General features: G+C 59.2%; 2 long non-coding RNA genes across 2 annotated transcripts; both read left to right on the forward strand.

The window, feature by feature from the left end:
* The first annotated feature begins 12,446 nt into the window (after window positions 1-12,446).
* LOC105738039 lies at window positions 12,447-15,825 on the forward strand. Its single transcript, XR_001113759.2, has 2 exons — window positions 12,447-12,485; window positions 12,959-15,825. It is a non-coding gene; the product is annotated as an uncharacterized LOC105738039 (long non-coding RNA).
* Window positions 15,826-20,362: 4,537 nt separating this feature from the next.
* On the forward strand, window positions 20,363-22,047 carry LOC115833022. Its single transcript, XR_004028446.1, has 3 exons — window positions 20,363-20,577; window positions 21,007-21,125; window positions 21,264-22,047. It is a non-coding gene; the product is annotated as an uncharacterized LOC115833022 (long non-coding RNA).
* The last annotated feature ends 2,231 nt before the right edge of the window (window positions 22,048-24,278 follow it).

A 24,278-nucleotide genomic window follows, 5' to 3' on the forward strand; every position in this document is an offset into this window, starting at 1 on the left:
GACCCCACACCTGTCCCATTGTTACCCTGATGCTTCCGAGCTCCCCTTCTTACTCCCCACGGGGATGGCTTTAAGAGCACTCAGGTGTCCTCCAGCTAGTTCCACGTTCTCCAACCGTCGCTCCGGCGACCCTTCGACCTGGATTCGAGCCCCCACGATGGACGCCACTTGCAGAGACCAGCTCGGTCGGGGACACCCTAACCCAGCGGCACTAGAGGAATTAAAGACACACACACAGAAATATAGAGGTGTGAAGTAGGAAATCAGGGGTCTCACAGCCTTCAGAGCTGACAGCCCCGAACAGAGATTTACCCACATATTTATTAACAGCAAACCAGTCATCAGCATTGTTTCTATAGATATTCGATTAACTAAAAGTATCCCTTATGGGAAACGAAGGGATGGGCTGGAATAAAGGGGTGGGTCTGGCTAGTTACCTGCAGCAGGAGCATGCCGTTAAGGCACAGATCGCTCATGCTATTGTTCGTGGTTTGAGAACGTCTTTAAGCAGTTTTCCGCTTAAAGCGGTTTTCCACCCTGGGTGGGCCAGGTGTTCCTTGACCTCATTCCGGTAAACCCACAACCTTCCAGCATGGGCGTTAGGGCCATTATGAATATGTTACAGTGCTGCAGAGATTTTGTTTACGGCCAGTTTATGGCCAGATTTTGGGGGGCCTGTTCCCAATAGTAACCAATATTAAGTCATTCTTATTTCAACATTTAAACTCTCCCAACTGAATGCATTAAAAAACAAAAGTCACACACCACTATACCCCTTATATGTACACAGCGGTGGGCAAACATGTGACAGGTGGAGGTCCTGAGGCACCGCTGGGGGCTTGTGAGCGGATGGGCGTCTTCCAGAACGCACTCTGCTGGCACTGGGCAACGTGAAGTGTTCATGGCCTGTGATGCAGCCCGCTCCAGGCCACTTCCAGGACTGCGAGGGAACAGCTGTGGGCATGCTCATTTCATCTTTGCTTGAGATCATGGCAGTTGGGGGCAACTTCTTTTTTTTTTTTTTTTTTTTTGAGACAGAGTCTTGCTCTCTCGCCCAGGCTGGAGTGCAGCGGCGCAATCTCAGCTCACTGCAAGCTCCACCTCCCAGGTTCACGCCATTCTCCTGCCTCAGCCTCCCGAGTAGCTGGGACTACAGGCACCCACCACCACGTCCGGCTAATTTTTTGTATTTTTAGTAGAGACAGGGTTTCACCATGTTAGCCACGATGGTCTCGATTTCCTGGCCTCGTGATCTGCCCATCTCGGCCTCCCATAAAGTGCTGGGATTACAGGCGTGAGCCACCGCGCCCGGCTGGCGGCACCTTCTGCCCCACAATGAGGGAATAAGCAAACCAGAATGGGGGTGCCTGCACGGGATACTCCTAAGTGCTCAGACATGGCGTCCACAGATGGATCCAAATCAGTGCTGGATGATGGGCACTCACCCCAGGTCTGCAGTCCAATAACATGGGCCTGAGCAGAAAGCACGTGGCACAGAGCCCCATGGCAGATATGGGGACAAGCGGCCAATACATCAGCTCAGGTGTCCGAGGGGTTTTGGGGACATCAGAGAGAGTGGGGAACAAAGGGGGAAATCGCTTGGAGACCCGGGACGAGCCTGGCACGCCAGGATGCTGATTCTGAAAGGGCGATTAAGGAGATTCCATGTTTTAAAAATCTGGATTTCTGGCTTCTTCTGAAAAAAAATCAGAAGATGTTTAGCACAACAGCGTCGCATCATCAGCTGTACTCCTGCCCCACTGTCCCCCAGGCAGCCTGGCTCATCCCATGGCTCACAGAGGCCCACACTGTGGCTCAGCACGTGCACCTCGGCTGCAGGGAGACGGGTACCAGCCCAGGAAGTGGGACACTGGCTAAAAGAGGATGGGATGCAGGGATGGGGTGGGATGGGAGACCAAACCAGTGTGAGGAGTGAGGATAAAGGAGATGCTGGAGATAAAATCTGGGCAAGTGAGCAGGGGCTGCTCCTGCTAGCTGAGGCCAGAGATGCCAGCCCAAGGGCCACTCAGACTCCTGCGCTGGCCCTTCCACACCATCCCAGGCCCAAGGCCTCCCACACACAGCGTCACACCCACAAACAGCACCCTCCTCACAGCGACAGTTTACCCTGCCCCTTCACAGACCTCCCTTCCCCCACAGTCACCCCACATTTTAAAGGGAACTTGAGTCCATCCTGATATGTAAACGTGATTGGTTAAATATCTATCATGGGGGAAAATAGACAAATCTCCAGTGCGGAATAGTTCTAAATAACCTATGTGGAGGCTCCACTCTCAAGGAGATACAGCCTAACTCCCCACCTCTCCGATGCGGCTCATCCCAGCAACCTCCTTCTTCCAATGCAGCTCATCGCAACGACCTCCTTCTCAGGAGTGCAGAGTGGAGGTCAGTGGTGGAGTGAAGACGGGCCAGGGTTAACATCAGCATTGATCACTTGACCTCTGCACACTTGACTCTGGGTCTTTCTCCCCCAAAAAAACCAGAACCTCAGTATAATCGTGAGGAAAATAGACAAATCCTAATTGAGGGACATTCTCCAAAATACCTGACTGGCCCTCCTCAAAACTGCCAAGGTCACGGAAACAAGGAAAGTCTGAAAAACTCACAGTTTAGGAACCTAAAGAGACTTGACTACTAAATGGAATATATCCTGGGATCCAGGAAAAGAAAAGGACATTATGTAAAAACTAAGAAAATCTGAAGAAAATGTGGCCTTTAGTTAATAAGAATCCATCAATATTGGTGCATTAGTTGTAACAAGTAGTTGTAACACGTGCCACGCTAATGTAAGACGTTAGTACTAGCGTAACTGGGTGCCAGGCGTTTGTAAACTCTGTTCCTTCTTCTCAATCGTTTTGTGAATCTAAAACTGTTCTTTAAAAAGAGTTTAGTTAGTAGGCCGGGCATGGTGGCTCACACCTGCAATCCCAGCACTTGGGAAGGCCAAGACTGGTAGATCACTTGAGCTCAGGAGTTGGAGACCAGCCTAGGTAACATGGCAAAACCCCATCTCTACTAAAAATCCAAACATTAGCCAGGTGTGGTGGCGCACACCTATAGTCACAGCTACTTGGGAGGTTGAGGTGGGAGGATCGCTGGAGCCTGGGAGGTCGAGGCGATAGTGAGCCAAGATTGCACCACTGCACTCCAGCCTGGGCAACCAGAGTGAGACCCTGTGTCCAAAAAAAAAAAAAAAAAAAAAAAGAGTGTATGTAAAGTGAAAACAGAGAGAGTACGAGAGAAGAGGGAAATCAGGGGCTCAGTGGAGGTGGGCAGGGGCTGGTCCATGTGCATGCAGCCCACCTGGTTGGCAGCCACCCAGGTGTCTCCTCAGGCGTTGGAACAGGAGTTTCTTCCACAGCCTTCAGTTTGCTCAGGTGGGCATGTGGCGATGGCAGACCCTTGGGCTGTGAGAAACTATGTTGCTGTTTTGTCCAGGTCTTCACAGACCAAAGACGCGGCTTTGCCCAGAGGAGGCCTCGAGGAGCCAGGCTGGAGTTTGTGGAGAGAGTGTGTGTCACTCACAGGACATATGACGCGTTTGCGACATGCGTTCTCAAAGTGGGAGCCACAGCAGTGTTCATTTTACTATTGCTGGGCCTGTAAATGGAGCGTTTTATCTTTTTCATCAGCTGGTTCACTGAACAAGTGTTCACAGAGCACCTGCTAGGCAAATCCATCGTGACAGAGACTCGGTGTGCCCCCAAGGAGCTCACAGTCTAGCAGTAAAGATGGTGCATAAACTCTCTGACACTCAGGGTGACAACGGCCACCCCGCCTGCTCACCCCTTTCCTAATGCCCACACAGAGCAGACACTCGAGGGCTGCTTTTAGGAGTGCTGACTACATGCTTACCTACCTCCACGTAGGCATGTGTGTACACAAGCATGGCCTGTTTTCACCTTTTCACAAAACTATGTGAAAAGTGAAACATTTTGGAATACATTTCCAGTTATGCAAAATGTTTAAAGTATGAATTTCTTTGGTTAACACAAATTAGGCATGAAATGCAGGCAACCCTGTTTACCAAGAAACATCAGGGTGCGGTGTGCCTCTGGGAGGTGCCCATGAGCACCTCATCTTGAGGCCAGTCTTCATGCTAGACCCTGGGTGGAGAGAGCGAGGTGGGTGTGACGCCAGGTGACTTAGCAGCCCCAGGAGGGTGACTTCCCCTCTGGAGGTGCCATTTGACTGTACGGCTCAGGAGCACTCGGGGTCACCTTCAGGAGGGGCAACTCCTGGGTGTCTCCCAACAGAGCCCAAAACCTGGAAGTGGACAGAGCACCCCCCGCTCATCTCCTGGGTCCTCATCTCAGGGGAAGGACTGCCATTCCGGCCAACACTGCCCTGCACTGCCTAGAAGGAGAACCTAGGTTGGGCTCCAGACAGGAGAGAGGGGTGGGTTTGTGGGGCTAATTAATAGTAATAATAGGCCGGGAGCGGTGGCTCATGCCTGTAATCCCAGCACTTTGGGAGGCCGAGGTGGGTGGATCACCTGAGCTCAGGAGTTCAAGACCAGCCTGGCCAACATGGTGAAACCCCGTCTCTACTAAAAATCCGAAAAACTAGCTGGGCGTGGTGGTGCCTGTAATCCCAGCTACTCGGGAGGCTGAGACAGAATCACATGAACCCGGGAGGCGGAGCTTGCAGTGAGCCGAGATCGCGCCACTGCACACCAGCCTGGGCAACCAGAGTGAAACTGTCTCAAAAAAAAAAAAAAAAAAAAAAAAATCGTAATAATAATCCCCTCTCACCTGAGTTCTGGGGAGTCAATCCAGGTTCAAGATTCCTCCTTTGAAAGGTAAACTGGGTTTGGATAAAGAGGGTGCCCATGCGTGTGGGGACGAGGGGGCCGGGGATGCAGGTCAGGGGTGAGGCGACGAGGAGGCCTGGGATGCAGGTCGGGCGTGAGGGGGTGAGGGGGACCCGGGATGCAGCCCAGTTTGAGGGGATGAGGGGCCCCCGGATGCAGGTCCGGCCTGAGCGGGTGAGGGGGACCCGGGATGCGGGTCTGGCGTAAGGAGCTGCAGAGTTGCCCCATGCTAGTCATTGCGGCCGCCATAACCGAGCCCCACCGGCTGCGCGGCATCTTCCACAAGCGTTTATTTGCTAATTCTGGGGGCTGGAGGTCCGCGGTCACAGTGTCCACAGACTGACTTCTCCAGAGGCCTCTCCTTGGCTTGTGGACACCGTCTTCTCCCTAGATCCTCATCTCCTCTTCTTTTAGACTGTATCAGGGCCCGCCCCATGATCCCATTTAACCTTAATCGCCTCATTAAAGACCCCATCTCCAAACAACCATATTCTGAGGTCCCGGGGTTAGGGCTTCAGCACAGGAATTTGGGGCGGGGGCACACACACTCTTGAGTCTGCACCACCTCCCCACCACTGCGTGGTGTGTGCTGCAGTTTAGCTTGTGTGACTGTGATCTTTTTCATCAACTGGTTCATTGAACAAGTGTTCAACGGGCCCTCTAAGGAAGTAATTAAGGTAAAATGAGGCCCTAAGAGTGGGGCCCTGATCTGATACAATTACTGTCCTTATAAAAGAGGCACCAGAGCACCCACTCCCTGTCTCCATCGTGTGGGGACAGAGCAGGCGGCCGTCTGCAAGCCAGGTATGAGCCCTCGCCAGGAAAGGCCCAGCTCACACCTTGACCCTGGACTTCCAGCCTCTAGAACTGTGAGAAAATTAATTTCTGTTTAACCTACCCAGTCTGCGGTACAGTCATCTGTCAGTATCTGTGGGGGACTGGTTCCAGGATCCCCACAGATACCAAAATCCACAGATGTTCAAGTCCCCGAGTGGGCCCTCTGCATCCATGGAGGCAGCCCCAGCCTTGGAGACCGACTGTGTTTCATTAGGGCAGCCCTAGGCGCAGCGGTGCAAGGAGAGCCAAATCTACCCCCCCCTGGCGCTGCACGGCCCTGAGGCTGAGCAAGGCTGTCCACCCTGCTGTCAGAACCCCAGCAGGGAAGGTGTCTAGAAGGCAGTCCTGGGAACCCTGCACAGAGGCCCAGCGGGCACAAGGTTGGGGCAGCTCTGTTCCTAGCAGGCCGAGCCCAGGTGGCCGGAGAGGGAGCTCTGGAAGGTCAGCGTAAGGGCTGTGGGCCCCTGTGGACTCCGTGCCCAGCCCAGCATCCCGGGGAGCTGCCTCCACGTGCTCATCCCACGAGGTTCCTGCTGCACTCAGAGTGGAGGATGGGAGGCCTGGGGCAGAGGGCCGGGGGTTTGGAGGGGCTGAGGGGGACAAGGATGCACAAGGGGCCAGTGCAGAGGACAGCGCGAGTTCCAGGGGCCCGGTGTCCTGGTCTTCCTGGTCCTGCCGTTTTTATTAGAAGCGAGCCCTCCACCCCAGCGGGTGTAGAGCCCAGGACGCAGCAGAGAGTGGGGGTTGGGGGGCGGCATCGGGGCAGGTGGCAACCCCTTGGACGCAGGCTCAGGACGCCAGGGTCAGGGCGTGAGTGCCGGGGCCCCCTCTAAGCCGCGGGGTCCAAAGAGGCCGCCGTCCCTGCCCCGCCCCCTCCTCCTCCCCCTCAACCCCCAGTCTTGCGTGGCCGCCTCCTCCGAACGTGGCCGCTTCAGCAGCGCCCGGCGCAGGCCGCACTCTGCCACCAGGGGGCGCCGCAGCTCCTCGCTCCGCCGCCTCCCGCGAACACAAAGACCCGCGCGGCCACGACGGCCGCGTGCCCGGAGCGCCGGGGTCCTTCCTGGACACCAAAGTCAAGAGCTCACGTTCCAGGAGGATCTGTCCGCCGGAATTCGGTTCTGAGCGTTGCCGGACTCCGCCGCGGGGAGGACGTGGAGGGGAGGCGGGTGAGGGGAGGGGGGCGGAGGGTCGGGGGTGCCGGGGGGCTCGGGAGGGCTGCAGGGGAGGCTGTTGGGGACGTTCGTGGCGGGGGGAGGCTATTGGGGGACGTTCGTGGCGGGGGGAGGCTGTTGGGTCCCCTCCCCGCCCCGCCGCGTCCCAGGGAACCCAGGGAGGGCACCCAGCGAGGGGGGCCGGGGCGTCTGCCGATTCCTCACTGCTGTCCCCGCCTGTGCCCGAAACCCCCGTTCACGTTCACCGAGAAAACAGACATAAACCCAGCCAGGCACATCCACTAGAATGGCTGTGATTTCAGAAAAGCAGAAGTAAGTGCTGCTGAGGAGATGGGGGCATTGGACCCCCTCGCGCATTGTCGGGGTGGGCGCAGCCGCGGTGCAAAAGGACCTTCCTCAGAAAGTTGAGCACGGAATTCCCATAGGCCCGGAAATTCCCCTCCCGGGCGCTCCCCGGAGAGCTGAAGACTCAGGCGCATGCAGGCGGCGAATGTTCACAGCAAAGGGCGGCCCAGTGCGCAGCTGGAACATCACCCCCAGGCACTCGCTGCGACAGGGACGAGCCTGGGAAACGTGAAAATGTCCAGAACACGGAATCCACAGATAAAGAAAAGACATCGTGGTTGCCAGAGCTCGCGGGAGGGGGCAACAGGGACCTACTGCTTAATGTGTATGGTTCTGCTTTAGGGTGAGGACGTGTTCTGGGACGAGCTGGAGGTCAGGGTTGCAGGACAAGGTGAAAGCGCTAAATGCCACTGAATTGTTTGCTTTAACGTCATTAATTTTGTTATGTGATTTCATCTCAATAGAATAAATAGGTCAAGCTGGCTGCAGGGCCCACCCCACCACGGCCTGGAGCAAGGTCTTCTGGGGTGTAGCCTATGGCTTCCTCTCCCTGCAGGCTCCTCCACCTCCGCCTTTCTCCCCACCTCTGCCCTCACCCAGGCTCCACCACGACCAGCTTCATCCACCCCCCAGGAGACCATGAAGGCCCACGTCTGAAATCCTCACTGAGCCCACCCTCCCATCTCCCTGAACTATGGGTAGGACCCCTCTGGCCCCCAGCCCTGCCCTTGACCCGGCCCACCAGGCCCCCACCCAGATCCACACCACCAGGCACTCTTGCCCTTGGCCTGCTGCCTGGCTGGCCCTGCTCCTTCTGGGCCTCCTGGAGCTTCAGCCCCTGCCTCCACAGCAGACCTTGGCCTTTAGCATGCTCAGTCTCCTCAGTGGCAGCCCCGGGAGCAGCCCAGGGCCATCTTCTTGGGTCAAAGCCTCCCTCACTACCCACCCTCTTGCCAGGACTAGCTGTGTCCTGCAGCAGCCCAGCATGTGCCATTGAGCTGGCCTTTTCTCAGGCCCAGTGCCCAAGGAGGAGCTGATTGCATAGGCTCAGCGGTTCCAGGAAGAGTGGGGACTCAGGAATATCTGCCCAGGTGTCTCCACTGCCTCCGCCAGGGCCTCCAGCTTTCCTAACCAGGACCCTGGCCTCTGGCCTTGGTTGAGTATTTCACCTTCTTCCATGTTTAGTGCCTTGGGCTCTGCTACCCTCCTGCTGGAGGTGAGAGCATCCTGGGTGCAATCAGAGATGCCCTCTGGCTTTCAGACCTGCCTGCTTTTCACCCTCAGCCCTTTCTCGCTCAGCAAAATTGTGGTGGTCCCTACTCAGCAGCTCCCTGGGCAGCTCTCTGAGCAAGGTGGTCTCTGTGGTCATGAAGGAGAGCTGGCTACGACAGCGCCAGAAACTCAGCTGCCTCTCCCCTTCAACTCAGCCGGCCCCCACCTGAAGTGCACAGGAGCTGGGAAGAGAGTCTGGAGCCCGCCCCGGAGGGCAGCACAGGAGGTGTCTCTGCAGCTGGTGTCCTGCCACCCCTGCAGGCAGCACACGTCCTGGGCACTCTCCTTAGCCACAGACAACAGCCAGTGCCAGAGTCTGCTGTCACTTCCCCTTTAAGCACACTCATTCACCCACACCCAAGGGGGTCAGAAGTGCAGGGAGCATGGGCTGGGTACGCCTCCGCCGGTGAGAAGGCTGAGCCACCACCGCCCCGGGAGCCCTGCTCCCAGGCCTCTCATTTTCCCCTACCTCTGTAAGACTTTTCTGTCACTCTCTAGCCATTGAAAGGCTTCTGTTCCTTAAAGTCCTGTTACACTCTTCTTTCCCAGGATGCAGCGAGCCAAGACTGTACCACTGCACGTCAGCCTGGGTGACAGAGTGAGACCCTATCTTAAAAAAAAAAAAAAAAAAAAAAAATTGGCTGGACATGGTGGCTCACGCCTGTAATCACAGCACTTTGGGAAGCCAAAGTGGGCGGATCATTCGAGGTCAGGAGTTCAAGACCAGCCTGGCCAACATGGCGAAACCCCATCTCTCCACTAAAAATACAAAAATTAGCATTGCATGGTGGTGCACACCCATAATCCCAGCTACTGGGGAGGCTGAGGTGAGAGAATCGCTTGAACCCAAGAGGTGGAGGTTGCAGTGAGCCGAGATCACACCATTGCACTCCAGCCTGGGCAACAGAGGGAGACTGTGTCTCAAAAAAAAAAAAAAAAGTCTTCTTTCCATGATGAGACTGTCAGGCCCTGCGGCCTCGTGCACTGGCCAGAGGGGCCGGGGTCACTGTCTGTTTCCTTGCCCACCCTCAAGGGACAAGGAGGAGAGGTGAGGCTGTGGGTGCGCCTGATTTTACCTGCTGGAGTCCGTGTTCTCTGGGCTTAGGGAGCATCTGGAGTCGACTCTTTCTCCATGGGACCCTCCCTTTTTCAGGAAAACTTCCCCTCCGCGGGGACCCCGCAGGGCTAAGAAACACCCTCTTCACCTCCCTCCTGCCCAGTCCTTCTGACCAGCCAAGAGAGTGCAGACCCTCCCCGATCTGGGAGGAGGGCCCATCACCGGCTCCCTGCCCCCTGCTCGCCAAGCCACCCTGGGACTTCCCAGGCTGCTCCTTCCACCTGAAGGGTCTCCCTCTGGCCAAGGCGAGGCTCACAGGTCCCCTGTCAGGATGGGGCCTTAGACACCCGGACTGACCCAGTGACAATCACCTTAATTCTCCACAGATAACTACCTGGAGTTTTCTTATTTATTCATTAGTGGATTTGTTCGTGATCAGCCCCACACCTGTTAGAATGGAAGCTGCAGGCAGCAGGAACCAGTGTGGCCAAGTCGGAGGGCAGCACAAGCCGGTCCTCCTCATGGACAGCAGGTTCACGGACAGCAGGTTCATGGACAGTAGGTGTGGAGCAGGCCAGGCCCACAGGAGGGCGGGCAGGAGGGCAGGCGCCAAGAGGTGCGGATGGCCTCTCAGAACAGGGGTGCAGGCTGGTGGGGGCAGCAGCTGGAAGGGGAAGGTCACAGAGCCAGAAAGATAGGGTGTCCGCCACAGCCAATTCTTTGGAAGTTTTCCTGAAAAAGGGAAAAGAGACAAGGTATGGTTCGAAGGAAAGCAGGGCCTGGGAGAAGCCTGTGTGCAGTGTGTCTGCAAAGGGAGGAGGAAGCAAAGATACTGGAGGGGAAGAGGGAAAGGAGGAAGGGACAGGGGAGGTGACAGAGGGAGGGGAGGGGAGACAGAGGAGGGGGAGGAGGGGCAGGGGAGGGGATGAGGGAAAGAGGGAGGGATGGGACTGGGAGAGAATGAGGGAACAGGTGGGAGGGGAGGAGGGGGTGGGGGAGAGGAGACAGGAGAGAGGGGAGTAGGAGGAGGGGATGAGGAGAAGTGGGGAGGGGAGAGGGGACAAGTGGGAGGGGAGGATAGGGTCGGGGAGGAGAGAGGGGAGTAGGAGTGGGGGGATGAGGGAAAGGTGGGAGGGGAGTGGGGACAAGTGGGAGGGGCAAGATGGGGGAGGCAATAAGGGGACAGGTGGGAGGGGAGGAGGGGACAGGAGGGAGGGGATGAGGGGTAGGTGGGAGGGGAAGGGAATGAGGGGCAGGGGGTAAGGGAGGGGGTTTGGCCCTGCAGCAGGTGGGATTCTGCTCAGCCCACTTCCTGGGCCACAGGGATTCATGAAGGGCACTGGATCAGGCCCCCAGGGCGCACTGATGCTGGTAAATGCGGTGGTCGTTTTTGGTGTCATCACTGCTATCTCCGAGGCCGGGAGGAAGGACCGAGGGTGGGCCCGGCGCGGGTGGGGTTCGTGGGCAGGGGCGGCTTCCAGGGCGGCGGCGCGGCTGGGCTGGTTCTGGCGCTGGGACCCGCAGCTGCGCCCTGTGCCTGAGCAGAGACCGGGGACCCCACGCTCCGCGCCAGCACCCGGCCGCGCTGCGGAGAGGGAAGGGTTACGGCGGGGATGGGGGTGGGGGGTTGGCGGGGGCGCGACTGACTGGCTCGGGATTGGCTCGGCGCGCGCAGGACCCGGGGGCAGCTGCGGGCCCAGACTTCCCGGACGCCCTGGCGCCTCTGCTGCCCACGGCGGCCCCGAGGCCGCGCCCGCGGAGGGGGGGCCCCCATCTCTTGTCAGCCGCAGTGACTGCGGGTGCCTGACGGCGCCGCCAGCCCGGGTGGCCCCTCCCGGCCCCAGCGGGGTCTCCCGGGGCTGCCTCTGTCGGTCCCGACCTGCCTGGTCCTTGGAGCTGGGGTGGGAGCCACGCTTTGATCAATTGCTAGGGGCGGGGGGACTGGTCGACCACACCTGAGGGCCTGGGACTTGTTTGCCACACCTGTGGCATCTGGAGGGGTCCTGGTTGAGCAACTAGGGGGATGTCTGGTAACCAGCCAGGCCCCTCAGGCTCCCTCCCGGGCGGAGGAACCTGGCAGGCCCTGAGCAGACAGACAGGGATGGACTCGCCTCCGGGCACCCTGTGCCTGCCTTCAGCCTCCCCACTGAGGCCCAGGACTTTAGAGGTGGGCGTGCCCACCAGGCTGCCAGGCCGTCCATCCTGGGCAGCTGAGCAGGCCACAGTGTGGAAGAGGCTCCAGAAAACCCAGCCCTGCCGCTGCACACGTGCGTGGCCAGCAGATAAAGTCTCCCTTGTTACTGTGGGCAGTGTAGCTGCACCTGTGGTGAGGCCAGCACTGTTGAAAAGATGTCAATTCACAGAGCTTGACTATGACCCAAAGATGAGGTTAGGACTCCGGGAAAGGATGGTGGCAGTCTTCAGGGGAAACCCTCCTTTTCTTCTGTCTGGACACTGGAGCCGCACACTCGCCTGTCCCCATCCTCCCACAGCACAGGGCCCCTGGGATCTCGGCCCTGGACAGGATTTGGGGGATGGCCACATCTCCCCGAGTGGGCTCTGCTCATGGTCCTCACAAGGCCCAGGACAGGGATGAGACCAGGCCTGCGTCCTCTGTCTCCCCGCCCCACTGTGGCTGTGCCAGCCTCCCTGACAGGGGCTCCTCTGTCCACGTGCCCCTCCTAGGCCACCATCCTGTTATAAACAGGGAGGAGTCTCCTTCCAGCCTCCCTCTGGGGCGGGCAGGCAGCACGGCGATCACCTGCCCCCACTCCCTCATCTATCACCCTGAACTGTGTTCACGGTAAAATTACTCATCCTCGGCCGGTGATAAATGGCATCAGTCTAGAGCCAGCACGCAGCATGGGGTGGGGCTCCCTGCTCAGGGTTCCCAGGCCTGGGCCAGATAAACCTGGTGAGCCGTGCCTTTGTGCTCACCCACAGCTGGCAACAGCAAGTCAGTGGATTTGTACGTGTCTGATGTGTGCCCTCGGTAAAAGCACGCGTGTGCACGATTCTGTGTGCATGTGTTCGTGGGGGCTGGGGGCTGAGGGAGGCCATCTGGGATGTGGGGGTCTGGATGTGGTGGCCAGGGTGGGCGCTAGGCAGGCGGCAGAGTGGAGAAGGTGTATCGCCAGGAGAAGGGACCCAAGGAATCAGAAGAGCAGGGGGAGCCACTGAGTGGAGTGCAGGGAAGATGGGGTGTCTGGGAGCTCAGCCTGGTGCAGAGGGAGGGAAGCAGGCAGCTCCTGGATGCACGGGTGGGGCATACTCTCTACAGATTCAATGCTGGATTTGTATAGCGTATAGATTTTCAATAGTTATTAAAAATCATCAAAAACAATCGTGTTTACAATTTATTGGGCAACCACTATATTCTGGTCAACATCTAGAATTTATCAACAATTGTACAAGCCAAGTATTTTATCCCCATTTTTACAGAGGATAAAACCAAGAATAAGGAACTTTACATTGTCAATGATCAAACCCCTAGTGCACCCATGGCCGTGCGTCCGCAGGACAAAGCAGCCTTTGGCAGTCCTGGAACTTAAGAGGTCCAGAGATCAGCAGCTCTCGGCTCAGGTCCAGGCAGCTGGACAGCACCCAGTGCCTCCTCCAGGTCCTCCTGGATCCTCTCCTTTCTTTCACTTTCAGCCCGGGAATCTCCGTGAAGTCTTAGCTGATAACTAAGGGGTTAATGAATAATCACAGTGATGAGCTCTGGAGGAGCCGTGGCCAGAGTAGCGGTGGGCTCCTTTGATTAAACCACAGAGGTCCAGAGGATCAGGCCTCGAACCTCCTCCACCACCTGCCAGCTGGCACCTGTGAAGGAGGTGGAACCAGCACCCACCTCGCAGTGGCTGCAGGATCACCTGAGATGGTGATTGCAAAGTGCTGAGCCATCGGGACACATATTTCCAAGACCTCCTGAGTGCCGGCTGGTCCCTGGAGCAGAGATGAGGCCGCTGTGGGGCCTACAGTCCAGTTATGAAGGCAGGGCTCCTGTGTAAGCCAGCAGGCCCAGGTCTGGAAAGGCCAGGACGTGGGTTCAGAAGCTCAAGGACAATGGATTCATTCTGACTGGAGGGATCCAGGAAGGCTTCATGGAGGAAGTGGCATTTGACATTGGCATCAAGGATGAACAGGATTAGACAGAGGGGACTGGTGTCTGCGTGAAGGAAGGCCAAAGTGCTGTTCTGGGGTGAGGGCGGTCAGCCCCTCCTGCCCCTCCTGAACTGCTCGGCTTGGGAGGCTTTGGCAGAAGGTGGCTCTGCACGCCCCAGCTGCAAGGTTGGAGCTTCCTTTTCTGCACTCCACAGCAGGAAGAAGGGCTGTGTGAACTGCTCACCACTGTCTTCCTGGATTTGCAGCTCCGCGCCTGGCACAGAGACAGGCTCAGTGACGGTTGAAGGAATCGGAGAAATAATGAAATGTGTGTTCATCCAGCAGGCGGCGGAGCCTTGGGTTAAGGGTTAACGTCAGGAAATGACAGATCCAACGCTCCTGCTTGGGGCAGCGTGGAGGCCAGCGGAGGAACTGCAGGAGCCTAAAGGAGATGGCGCACAGGCCTGGCTTGGGAGAGCAGCCGTGAGACAAGGGGGCTCGTCTGAAAGACGGCGAAGGCTGCTGGAGGAGATGCCCCGGGCAGGGGCTTGGCGGTGTCTGGCACCGAACTTCCCAAAGCAGCTGCCTGTGTGGACTGTGCCTGGCAGGGAGGTAGCCACACCGGGAGTGACCCTAGACTCTGGCTCCCCAGGGGTGGCTGGAGGCAGTGTCTCCGCCCGTGTGGGCCTCCTGCTTGGGGTCCGCAAGCTCTGCCCTGCCGCTGGCTGCAGTGAGAGAGGTGGCCTTCTGAACGGGCCCTGTCCCCGGGGAGCCTCTGGTAAAGAGATTTACCTGCGCCCTCAAAACACGCCATGTCCACCGGAGTCTCTGGGTACAGGCTGCCCCCAAATGGAAAACCACACCCTGTTTAAGACCCAAAACCAAGGAGAGAGCCCCTCATGCCCCCTTCTATCTCCCCTTCTGTCCAGGGCCCCCTGCCTGCTCTGGTCCACCCCATCCTGACCCCCTCTGCCTGTTTATCTGAGGGCTGTGAGCCAAGGCCTGGGCCTGGCTGAGGGTCAGGGATCCTGGACCTGCTTGAGACCATGCTCCATACGCTCCCTCGGTCACAAGGCCAGCTGTGGAGACAACCCCCCACCCTGAGCCGGCAGTGTCAGCAACGCCCTGTCCTCACAGTGCCGGGTAGTGTCTGGCTGAGACCCGGGGCCACCTGCTCCAACGTCCACTCCAAGCAAGCCAGAGCCAGGTGCTGCCAGCCTGCCCATGTGTACACATTAGCAGACAGGTTTCCTGGTGTGGCACACACGTGTTATGACCTTGGCTGCTGTCCCCAGCCCAGAGTGCACTTCCAGGTAATAAATCCAGCATCCTGAGGCTTCACTGCTCTCCTGAGGGTCTTCTCAGATTAAATCTCCTTCACGATGACAGCCTCCTGTCACCTGGGCCCTGGTGACGAAGCCTTCGGAGAGGAAAGGACCCATCCAGGGTGTTCCCAGTGGGCGTGCTGTCCACCCTCCGCCCCTGTCCTGGCCCCTGCAGTGGGGCGGCCACCTTGGGTAACGAGGCTGCCTGAGGTCCAGGAGGAGGAAGAACCAGGTGGCCCACCTTCGGTGCACAGGGAGCAGCAGGCACCTGACGGCAGCCTCCTCACCCCTCCCTGGGCTGAAGTTCAGGCTGTCTCATCCCTTGCCAGGAGCTCAGGGCTGAGCTAGGTTGGCAGGGGATGGGTTGAGGGTCTGTTGTCCAGCAGGTTGCCCGGGCCCCACCCAGGCCACTCAGAAAACACCTGCAAGAGCCCCGAAGGCATGCAGGGCACTGTCGTGAGCACACCAGTGGGGACAGACGTCCAGGCAGGAGGGAGCAGCCAGACCCCCAGCCCACCAGGATCACCAGGTGAGCAAGGCTGGGGAACGATGGAGGCGGAGCCCCGCAGCTGCCCAGCTCACTGCCCAGCTCACTGCCCCGAGTGTCCAGGCTGTGGTGCAGGCATGGGGACCCAGGTGTGTTCAGGGGTCTCCTTCAGGGGAGGAAACCAAGCTGGGAGTCTGGGGAGGCCGAGGTGTGAGGTGACAGCAGGTGAAGAGTGAGCCACAGTCCGCATTTTCACATGAAAGGAAACTACAGGGCCTGGCGTGGTGGCTCAGGCCTGTAATCCCCGCACTGTGGGAGGCCGAGGCGGGAAGATCACCTGAGGTCGGGAGTTCGAGACCAGCCTGACCAACATGGAGAAACTCCATTTCTACTAAAAAAATACAAAATTAGCCAGGCATGGTGGCACACGCCTGTAATCCCAGCTATTCAGGAGGCTGAGGCAGGAGAATCACTTGAACCAGGGAGACGGAGGTTGTGGTGAGCCAAGATCGCGCCATTGCACCCCAGCCTGGGCAACAAGAGTGAAACTCCGTCTCAAAAAAAAGAAAGAAAGAAAGAAAAAGAAAAAAAGAAAGGCAACTACAGAAGGCGAGGGAAGAACCACCCGAGATCAGCAGACGGAACCATGGCCGGAGCCCACCAGGACCCTGGAAGGTCCGTGGTCCACCAGCCAGGCTGGGGCACCTCAGCCCCTGGGCAGAGCACCAAGCAGGGCCGTGCCCTGGTAAAGGAGGGTACAGTCAGCCCCAGACTACATGCTGCCTTGGTCCTCCCAGCAGGGCTTAAAAGCAAGACCCCAAAGGACCAAACAGCTTCTAAGTAACTTCCTAGAGTCCTGAGCAAAGTCAGCTTCTCTCAGCTTTGCTACAAAAATAGTCAGCACCCAGCAAAATTCACAATCCCTGTCACCCACTCAGAAATCACCAGGCATGTGAGGGAGCAGGAAAATGCAACCCAGAATAGCAGGAGCACCCATCAGTGGAGCCGCTTCAGAAGCGACCGACAACCAGGCAAGTCCACAGGGCACTGAGGCGCCTGCCACCTCTGCGCCCGGCGCTCCCAAAGCCAGAGGGCAGGTGGGACGCAGGTGGGGACGCTCTGAGCAAAAACGCACGCGGCCAAGCTGGGGTCACCCGTGGGAAGAGGGTGAAACGCTTGCACGTGGGTAGGGCAGTCTCTGCAAGGGGCTGTGTGGGCTCCGGGGCCAGACGCTGTGAGGGCCTCACCAGCTGTGAGGTGGCTGTCTCTGCCCCACCCCACCTGCTCAATGCATGTTAATTTCATCTTGTTTCACTCTCATTCCCATTTTACAGGTTGAGGTTCAGAGAAGTCAGAAGTGGGCACAGCGTCCTGGGGTGAGGCCTCACGCCCTCTGCACCACCTACCCTCCAGGTCCCACCATCCTCACAAATTCAAGGCAAGGTTCTGGAACCCCCAGCCCTCCAGAAAGGGGAAGCTGAGCCCAGGAGACACGTCAGAGAGTTCGAGTCTGTGAGTTTACCCTGTGCTCACGCCGATTCCTCCTGCATCCTCTGTCAGGATGTCTGGATTCCAGAGTCCCCACCCTGATTTTCCAACCTTGTCTCAGCCTTGGCTCCTCCCTTTTTGGGGCAGGACAGGGAACCCCAGCAGCAGGCGTGTGAGGGCATGAGAGGGTGGGAGGTGCCCTATGCCTGCCCGCCAGACCAGGGCCCCAGCCCTGGACACAGGAAGACAGTGTGAGTGCTGTTCCTGCTCCCACTCCCTCATCCGGGCAGGTGCTCCCAGGTACAGGTGCTGAGTCCCACCCAGAGGGGCCCTGCCACACCCAGAGGACTGACAAACCCAGACACAACTGTCTCTTCCCCTGGTCAGGGTCTGGGCAAGGGGCCCTGTGGGCCGCTGTTGTGAGTGTCCGTGCTGTGGCCCGGTGTGTGAGGTTGCGTTTCCAACTGGGAGTGATTTGGCTTCGGTTACCTGAGGGTCTGAGGACACGCACTAAAGCCCCACCTTTCCGACTTCCAGAGCTGCCGGCTCCAGCAGCAGCCTCCAGGCCTGAGCAGGCTCTGGGGCTCCCACACCTGGGGGGCCAGAGTGGGAGTGACAAAGGGCCCCAGGCGACGGCTGAGAGCCGGCCCGGGCGGGCAGCAGAACAGCCACCAGCTCCCGCCAGGCCCTGGCAGCATGAGCGATGGCAGGCCCAGCGATAAGAAACTAATAATTTATGCTTCCAGCTCCTGGGCCGGCGCCGAGGGAAGGCTGGGCCACAGCCTTCCCCACACTGAGCGGCCGCAGCCCTTTATTGCACGAATTATTAACGACCAGAGAATGAATGACTCTGTAATCAGATCAGGCTGCCAGCACTTTTCATTGCATTTATTTGTATAAATTCTGAAGTCGGGGTCTGCTCTAAGCTCAGCAAGACAGCCTCGTGCTGGCTGGGCGCCCAAGCCCCCACCCAGACAGAGCACGGGTCCCTCACCCTGCCCACGGGATCCAGAGGACAGAGGGCTCAGGAAGGGGTGCAGGGAACTGCTCTGAACCAGAAGTCGAGTTTATGGGCACCCAAAGCAGCCCTGGGCCAGGGTCAGAGCTCTGTCCTTGAATCTGCCTCAGGGAAGATTCCCAACTGTCCTCAGAGCCAGGGGCACCCAGGGCTTGGGAGCTGAAGTGGGGGTGGGTCTGAGACCAGGAGAAGGCTCCCCAGCCCTGAGGGAACCCTCGTCACCCCCCTGCTCTCCTGAGAAGGCTCCCCAGCCCTGAGGGAACCCTCGTCACCCCCCTGCTCTGCTCGATCCAGGAGCCATCCCAGGGTTGCCTGAGGCCTCCTGGCTCTCCTGCCTCCATCCTGTGGGCTTCCCGGGAGCCCCAGGCTGGTCTCCCCCCTGCCCCCTCCTTTTCTGGTCTTGCCTGGGCTGGGCCCAGGGGCTCTGACTGTGGGTTTTCTGTGCAGCACCTCGCAGTGAGCCTGACGCTGGTCCTCTCCTGGGCCCCCGTTTAATCTTATTGACCTCTCGTTATGCTACAGTGCATAAATTCAGATTTGGAGATCTTATGTTCCATCATAAATTGGGCCAGCAGACTTCCGATCAACAAGATAAAGCTGTCTTCCGTGAGGCGGGTGTTTTATTAGTCTTGGTCCCAGTGCTGCAGGTGTGGGCTGGGGAGTGCATGAGGGCAGGGCCTCTGCTTGGGACCCTTCCTTCTGGGCGAGGGGCTGAGTCCCTCCTGCCGCCCGGGCTGCGCCCCAGGTACCTGGCGAAGAGAGGGACCCTGGAATTGCCGCCTTTCCCCTGCACCTTGGGCTTTGCATACGATTTCAGCCAATCCCTGCCGCCCAGCCTCGCCCACCTGCTTCTGGGGCCACCCCCGGGGTCATGCAGGGCTGTGCAGCATGGGGGTCCTGTTCTCATTCAGCCACCTGCACAGCCACCCCAGTGTGATTCCTCAGCAGCCACATAGAAGACAGATGGTCCATAGGAGACTCAGAAACAGAGAAGCCTCACAGCAGGTCCACAGAGGCACCCACGCCTGCCAAAAGGATGCCATGCACTCACCCTGCCCTCTGGGGAGCACAGTGGGAGTCCAGGACACCACCTTGGATGGGGTGAGGCTCCATCTGTGACCTCAGAAAGGCAGTCTGGAGCTGGACTTGACATGAGAAACAGAATAAAACTGCCTGTCCACCTGAGCTTGCTGCCCTGAAAATCCCTGACATGACACAGAAGTCAGTGCTGACAGAGGGCCTGCTGCTCCCAGTGACCCTGCCGGTGGGGTCTCAACCCACCCACTTCTTCTGGAGCAGCCGGTCACAGCTGTGGCCCTGCTGGGGCACACGGGGATGAGATCCTAAAATACACAGCAGCTGCACAGCGGAAACCTGCATATCCCATTTGGGTACAACTTTCATTACCCGAAGAAACATGGGGAGGAACCCCAGAGCAGCTCCCGCGTGGGTATCCTCCGCTGTGTTAGCATCCGGCCCTCACACAGCACCCAGGCCTCGTTGGGACAAGGCCTTGTGCACACACGGTGGGATCTGCGTGTGTACTGGGGCCTGTGCCTGGGCTGCTGCTCCCCAGCCACCGGTGTCAGGATCTCCAGGACCCCCATGAGTGGTCAGTGGAGCAGAGATGGCACAGACGCCAGTGACCTGGGTCATTCTGTACCTGGGATGCGGGACCCCAGAGACCACACCGTGGGTCTGTATCTGCCTCTTGGTGCAGGAGCAGGTGCAACCCCTGCCTGCCCCAGCCATGAGGCTCTGTCACGGGGGACCTCTGTGGCACCCTCTGCTGCAGGCAGGGCCTTAGGACAGATGCCACGCCACTGTCCATGCCTCCTGAGACTGACCTCCCCTTGCACTGGGCAACGTCTGCTGAAGATAAGGACATGTTCACTGGGCCAGGCCTGGAATTCTCCCACGTTGTGAGCTTTCCTCTCTCTGACGAAGAGGTTACCTGTGGTCAAACTCCTACAGAACACCAGGGACAGGAAGGCAGGCAGAGTCCCACCTGGGCAGGTGGTAGGAGTGGAGGGAGCAGGCAGGCAGCAGGGCTGCCCGGGGCTAGGAGGCTGAGCTGCCCTGGGCGAGCCCGGGAGCCCACCTGGGGCTGCACCCAGTCTGGCTGCGAGCAGGGCCCCCCCTCCCCTGGACACAGTGGAGGACCCCCTGTGTGTGGTCTTCACTGACAGCACCTATCTCGTGCCAGACATGTGGGATTGTCGGTGAATTTTAAAAAGCCCTGTTCTCAGGGGGCTCCCATCCCAGCACATACACTGTCACATCTGGGGTCCACCCTGGACCCCCCCATGCAGTTGGAGAGGGTCTCAGGGCCAGGTCTGAGAACAGCAACTTCCAGCCACCGCACCCCGCCCCTCCCCAGCTGGCCTGGGCTCCAGCTCCTTGCACTGAGGCTGTCTGTGCAGGGCCCCAGGCTGGTGCCCGTCTCCTCTAAAGCTCGGGGGTCGGCGCAGCCTGGCATCATCGGGCCTGTTATGCGGGTTCTGGTCTCTCTCTGCCCACAGACCCGCCAAGCTCACCAGCTAGTCAGTGTGCAGCCAGCACAGCAGGAGCGCGGCTTGCTAGGGCCCTCAGAACAAGCCGTGTGGCCCGAGGCCTTCACACAGGATCTGTGCTGAGAGTGAGCTGATGTGGACGGCGGCACCGTGGCCATGGCAGAGGCACCATCCCCCCACCCTCACTCACGTAGGGATCCGCTCTTCCCTCGCACTGGGCCCTGCTGGCACATTCCAGATGTGGGGCACAGGGGCTGGAGCCCAAGGCCTGCGGGCTGGGCCCTGGCTCTGCACTCGGCTCCCGGAGTCTCCCTGACCCAGTGTCAGAGAGGGTGCCACTCTTGCCATGAGGGCTGAGGACCCCCTAGGCCCACGTCCGCCCAGCAGGTGGCAGCTGCATCCTCTGGTCCCCTCCACAACCCCAGCCAGATCCAGGCTGCAGGCCGCAGTGTTGGCAGGGGGAGGAGAGGGTGAAATTGGCTGAGTCCATCCACTGGGACAGACCTTCCCGCTCCTTGGGGCTCTGGAGAACTCTATTCCTTCCCTTTGCTTAGCCTCAAGGTGCTGGTGCCTCTGGCTGCTGCATCATTTACAGAGGAATTGTCTGGGATGTGCCAGGCCTAGCACTCTGGCTCTCGCTGGTGTGCGTGTCAGCACACTAGTGACATGGCAGGTGAGGACCACGGCACCGCCCCTGCGATCTGGCAGTCAGAGCCCACCTGTGTGTCTGCAGGAGCATCCCCGACTACACACCATGGGAGGGCAGGGAAGGGTCCCTTGGGCCCACCCCTTTGTTCTTTCAATGGTAAAGGTTCAGGTCGGTGGACAGACTGGACTTGGAAACACCTTCTTGTGTCCTCGAAACGACGTGGCGCACAGCCAGCTCACAGCACCCAAAAGCGCGGGCAAGTTGCAGCGCGGCAGCTCCTCCTGTCTGAGCAGGAGCAGGTGCGTTCCTGAGGTCCTGGCCACTTCTGCAGGAGCATCTGAGGGAGCCCAGCTGATTTACCACGACCCCTGACCTCCCAGGTTAGCCTTTCCGTCCAACAGCACCAGGACTGGACCCTGGCACTGGACAGGCCACCTTGGCTGAGGATCGTGTGTGCCTGGGTCTGTGCGGTGCTGGTGCCCACAGGCCCTGGGTCTGTGTTGCACGGCCTTGGAAAGCAGTGCACATCCTGTCTGCACCGTTCGTCTGTGGTGAAGCCATCTTTGTCTGTGTGGCCATGGGAGGGTCTGTGCTGTGTGTGCGTCGTGCGAGAGTCGGGAGCTGCTGCACCACACACAGGCACGCAGGGTGTGGGCACATCTGTGCTTCTGAGCACGCGTGCCCTTGCCGGTGGCCAGGCACACACACAGCTGTGCATCCTTGGCCCAAGATCAGCTGTGCCACACCTGCAGGCTGCAAGATCTTTTCTGTATATCTCCCTCCATCACCAGAAGTAAGCTCAGGACGGAGGCTGACGGGCTGGCCTCAGCACTGCTCACCTGCACCTCCTGGCTGCACCTGTGGCCCCGGACTCGGCTTCCCCATCTCTCTCCTCCCCACCCCACCTCTGGTTCTGTACCACATCTGGGCTCAATAAATGGTTGATTGATTGATGAGGGGATGGATGAGAAGGGCTCTAAGAGAAGTGCTGGGGAGCCTGGGCAGGCACTCCCGGATGGCGGAGGCGGCGTGCGGGCTGGGGCAGTGGCCCCTGGCGCCCCCACACTCCCCCAGGACGTCTGGGGTCACCGTCTGCTCCATGGCCGCCCCAGGGTTATTTATGACCTCCTCCCTCTGGTGGCGGGAGGCAGCGGCTCCAGCCTCAGCCCAGCGGCAGAGGGGCCCCAGCAGGGGGACCCGGAGCAGCGACAGAGGCACCAAGGCCCAGGCAGGCGGGGCTCGTGGGCCGGAGGAGGGGCGGTGGAGCCCACACCGCCACGTCCCTGCCTCGCTCGGGATGATTCTAGTGCCAAAACTCCGTGCCTCTGGCCTCTGCCACCAGCCTGAGGAGTGCAGGGGAGAGTGGGGCCCAGGTGTCCCAGACCAAGACAGGTGCGTGAGTGGACACGGGACACAGGTGTGCGAGTGGACACGGGACAGGTGTGAGCAAGTGGACACATCACACGGATGTGCGAACAGACACAAGACACGGGACACAGGTGCGCAAGTGAACAAGGGACAGGTGTAAACCAGTGGACACAGGTGAGTGGACACATCACACGCGTGCGTAAGCGAACACGGGACACGGGACAGGTGTGAGCCAGTGAACACGAGACATGGGTGTGAGCGAGTGGATACAGGACACGTGTGAGTGGGCACGGACAGTACAGGTGTGAGTGAGTGGACACAGAACACAGATGTGCAAGTGGACATGAGATACAGGTGTGGGAATGGACACAGGTGTATGCGAGTGGACACAGAACAGGTGTGAACATGGACACGGACACAGGTGTGTGTGAGCGGACAGGACCAAAGAAGGGGCACAACCCCGCGGAAAAGGGTGATGCTGGGGGTGAGGAGCCTGGTCCTGTGGGAAAGAGGCCTCGGAACAGGTGCCTGCTTCCCAGGAAGACAGGCAGGTGGTGGGGAAGGCTGCCTCACCCAGCCCCTGGAGGGGCCTCCAGAACATCGGGGGTGGATGGTGAGGATAGAGGGGTGCCTCCAGCTTTGGACCCAGTCAGGGTCTTTTCCGGAAGACACCCTGGGTCCTCCAGAGACAGGTGGAGCCAGACTGTGGGCTGGAGGTTAGGCTGGGGGGCCCAGGTGGGACCCCACACCCAGCCAGAAACCCAAGGCCAGCCCCATGCCCCTCCTTAACCACACTGCGGGCCTGAGCATGGTGAGACGCTGGCGAGCAGGGAAGGGCTCCTGGAAGGGAAAGGAGGCCCCTCCGCTGGCCCAGATCAGAGGAGAGGCCTGGCCCAAGGGTCTCAGACCCAGAGAGGCACTGCCATGCAAACCTGCGCCTCCCCAGCCTCCCTCCCCACATCACTGTGTGAGCATGAGGGAGTCAGGTGCAGGCGAACCTAGAAGGAGGATCAGGTGCAGGCGAACCTAGTAGCCCGCACACGGGCAGTAGGGTCAGGGCTGTGGCCAGACGGGGGCACTCAGGGCCAGTCCACACGGCCTCCAGCTGGCCCCAGCAGTGGACTTTCCATGGCATCGGACCTGGGAGAAGACACAGACTTCAGGGGAGGAAGGCACGGGAACTCGCTGGCAGCCACCTGGGGTCAGGGATGTGCTGATGTCCTGGATGCAGACAGGTTGATATGGCCAAGGGTGGCCACATAAGGAAGGGTCACCCACACTCACACCTGGCCCCTCAGACCCCAACAGACCAAGGAGCCCCCACAGAATGGGGCCAGGATAGCAGGAGAGGCTTCTGGGCATGTTCCTTGTCTGAGCAGAGCACCGCTGGCCCAGACCTCACTCCGCAGGTTGGCTGTGGGACCAGCAGAAGCCTCCGGTGAGATAGGGTGAGGGAGCCCAGCGTGGTCACCCAGGGTCAGGTTTATGCTCAAGGAGGCTGGTCTGGTAGGAGGTGGTTGTGGGCTGTTCCCTCCCTCGAAGAAAGCACCTGTGCAAACAGTCCTGTGGCCCACTCACCCCTGGACCTGGTCAGGGAGATGCCCACAGGAACATGCCAGGTGCATCTCAGGGGGCAGGGGCCAGGGTCAGAAGAGGAGGCCCCTTTCTAGTGGATGCAACGTGGCACAGCAGGACAAGGCTGTCTCACCTGCTGTTACCAACGCCCCCAGGTTGTGTTTCTCTTCGGAACCCTCCAGATGCAATGCCGATCTGGGCACGCAGGGAGGTGTGGGGTGACAGGAAGCTCAC

Source organism: Nomascus leucogenys, chromosome 24, assembly GCF_006542625.1.
Source record: "Nomascus leucogenys isolate Asia chromosome 24, Asia_NLE_v1, whole genome shotgun sequence".
Classification (NCBI taxonomy): domain Eukaryota; kingdom Metazoa; phylum Chordata; class Mammalia; order Primates; family Hylobatidae; genus Nomascus; species Nomascus leucogenys.